This window comes from Lineus longissimus, chromosome 1, assembly GCF_910592395.1.
Source record: "Lineus longissimus chromosome 1, tnLinLong1.2, whole genome shotgun sequence".
Classification (NCBI taxonomy): domain Eukaryota; kingdom Metazoa; phylum Nemertea; class Pilidiophora; order Heteronemertea; family Lineidae; genus Lineus; species Lineus longissimus.
The window spans coordinates 24,649,686-24,653,029 of record NC_088308.1 but is presented as its reverse complement, the minus strand read 5'-3'; the positions used below and the strand labels follow the sequence as shown (position 1 = coordinate 24,653,029).

The 3,344-nt window shown below is 40.8% G+C and overlaps 1 long non-coding RNA gene across 1 annotated transcript; it reads right to left on the bottom strand.

Moving 5' to 3' along the window:
* Positions 1-1,344: 1,344 nt before the first annotated feature.
* Positions 1,345-2,948, bottom strand: LOC135500619 (uncharacterized). Its single transcript, XR_010449497.1, has 3 exons — positions 2,871-2,948; positions 2,146-2,239; positions 1,345-1,413 (listed from the first exon to the last, which is right to left on the bottom strand). It is a non-coding gene; the product is annotated as an uncharacterized LOC135500619 (long non-coding RNA).
* Between the last annotated feature and the right edge of the window lie 396 nt (positions 2,949-3,344).

The window sequence follows — 3,344 nt, the reverse complement described above, 5'->3', positions numbered from 1 at the left end:
ACGGCAATGCATCAAGATGGTGCATGTAAGATCAAGAGGAAATAACACTAATGATAGCAACCGACAGCACATCAACACCAAAGGTACCCCATCTCAGATCCATCCTATTCTTACCTAGCCTCTCCTCTCCCGATAGAGAAACCTGATGCAATTGCCAATAAAGCATCACAGTATTGGATTGGGCCAAATGATATGATTCCCAATGGCAAATAGCCTACAGGGATAGACATCTCGCTGGTGTCATCTCCAAAGCTGATTGTCATCACATCCATGATAATAACTGCAAAGATCAATAGACCTCGTGTATCAATTCGATAGGATCTTGATCTCAAAGGTAGAAACGCGCCTCTACATTACCAATATATGTGAGTTAATCATTGGGTCGCTTGCACGGAATGATAACAAAGAAGAACAAGTTGACTGTGATGGCATCACAAGAAGAAAGGATTGGTTGGTGATGGTAACAAGGAGGAGGCATTAATCTCTTAGAGAGTGGCTTCGGTGATTCTACATGTACTTGATATTCTTTGCACCTTTGGCCATAATCGAGTTTGCATACAGCGAGATGATTGCTGACATTATGAGAAAAAAGCATTGGCCCATGATGACGAGAAGAGCTGTTGCGGTCGCATCTACACTGGGTTTTTTAGGTACTAGTAATAACATGTTGTCCCATGCAGATCTTTCCACATTAGTTTATGAAGTTCGGCCTGGAGCTTGATAGTTGAACCATCCACGTCTATCACTTCTTGTATTCCTTCGATCCAAAAATATATGTCGACCAGGCCGGCACTTGAGCTGATTTGGCTATATCATTTACTTCTTGTTTACAAAACCAATTTCATTTTCATAAATCCCATTGCCATGGACAATTCTATATTCGTGAACCACATCAACTGTATGTGACAGTATGAGCTACCACTATCGTCTTCCCAATACCAAGACCATTCATTAATAAACGAAATGGCAACATTAACCAAAAGCCGTCCAACAAATTGCGGCCGAGACATTGTATTCCCCAATCGTGGTTTCTGTCTGCCTCCATCAGTGGATGATAGATCATCAGTTAGCCAGCCGGTTGTACAAAGAAAACCAAGGAATGGCGATACTCCCACAGCCAGAGGTTAATCCCTATCTTGGCAACAAGATGAGCTCTGAATGTGTCAGTAGAGTGTCCGTTTCTCCTCTCTTCTCTTATGAGAGGTGGCAGAGAAGCTTATGGCCAGTCTCGAATTTGGCGATTTTCGTTCAGGCAAAGCAATGGATCCACAATCTTATCACATTGCTTTTAGAAACCATGATCCGAATTTTTCCTTCACATCCACTTCCAAAAAGCAGTGCAGGCTACCTCTTATCAATCACGACAGTCGTAAAGTTACTTTTCATCCGGAATCCATCTGACATCCAGCCATTCTGAAGGAAATAATGACCCAATAATACGGTGCATCACGCAGGTAACAGGATAGGAGGATAAAAGAAATGAGATATTCGTGCTGGGGTAGCAGAAAACTATGAAAAAAATACAATGGGATTTATACATCAAGTAGATAAAAATCCTGACTGTAAAAGTAAGATTGACAGTGTAATTATTTTTGTAATTATTTCTCTAGAAGTGGTACAGTTGGGAGTTGTCTCTGGACTTGTTGCCGACCAAGGATTTAAGAAGGCCAAACTCCCAAGTGTGGCAAAAATGCTTGTACTAATGGTGTCCCAGATGCAAAGACAGAATACATATGGTATTAAACGGCACGCTCTGTTCACACGAATCAAACATCGACATGCATCAGTGAACTTAACTCTCCTTCGTCTAACTTGTATGCCAATGGTTCGATACACGTTACATTGCGACGATAGTAAATAGGTAAATCAGAGTCTGTAACATATATCTTTGCCTCATGAGGATAGAATGCGTATTTGGTGATAATAGTGTATTCAGCGCGGTGTCTCATTAATCTAGAGTTAACCTTGTTCGTAAGCAGCGCCAGGAGACTTATGGCAACGTGGAAAGCTTACACAGCACACCATCAGTTAGTGATGGTAGGAGGGTCTTACCACTGGTTGCCAGCAGCGATTGGGAAGACGGTAATTTCTGATTGGAAGTGACAGGTTTGACATTGTTTATGCAAGAGTTGGAAAAAGGAATACCTTGTCTAACTCGGAAATTCCGCCAATTGTCATCATAAATGTCTGTAGCATCATATCAGCAATTTCAACAGGGTGGCATGTTGATACTTAATGCCTGCAACAATGTATGAAGCACTCTCAGCAAAACCTCGAAAACCTGGCAAACATATTTACGGTGCCATAATGTTAGCCTATAAAAATACTTTTTAGGCATGTTATGCATGTCGAGAGACAACTCATAAATATCTTCCATAAACATACTCTTAAAACAAGAGTGCAATATAGATTTTGTTCGGAGGATCTGGGAATCAGCCTTGTCCACGACAACAAACATGAAAAATGCATGTAGCATACTGAAGTTGTCAACAGTTGTAATCAGACTGGTGATACTGCGAGTCTGGAACTAGAACACCCGAATGCATTGGATGTTGGTAAAGTCGGGGATATCGTCGACCATTGCCGCAACTTTGAATGGCGGGAGGCAACGTAGCTATTTTACCACTTACGTGTAGATGTTGTACTTAATATCAAGAGAGTATAGGTTCAGCAGTCGTAGGGAATAGGCACTCTCTACCCTCTACATGTATATGTAAATATTGCTATAAGGAACACAAGTGTTCCAACAGTTATTCTGAATACGTTATGGGGTAAATTCGGCACATGTAGTTCGTAGTAAGAAATGTTAATTATACAGTGGCTATTTACACGGCCGTCAGTAATATTGCTGATCAATCATAGTTACTTACCAGGCTATTATCAGCTGACTCTCTCCTCGACTACCAGTAGGCTGATCATCTTCACTACACACCTTCAATATTGTAAAGCTATATCAATTTCATCATTAGAATTGCAGCTCATCTACCAACAGAAAACAAACAATCAAAGGTGATAATGACTCATTGTGCTACTATCCAATATTGGATGTTCAAATAGCTCCTTTTCTGGAGTACTTTTTTTCCTTTAGAAAGAGTGTCTGAACCATATCAAATAATCGTCAAGAGGTCCGCGTAGCCCCGAACAATATTCGTTGGAATTATCCGCACCCTTGATGTTCAAAAGCATTCTGTAACAGTTGAACTCCATTTATATAAAGCCTATCCGATGAAACCAATCGGCCATCTTCCAATATGTTCCTGGCTTATAATGGCAATCGATTTGAAGTTGTCCGAACCGGTATCAATCGAATCATCACTTATCACACGCTCGGGTAGACAAATTGA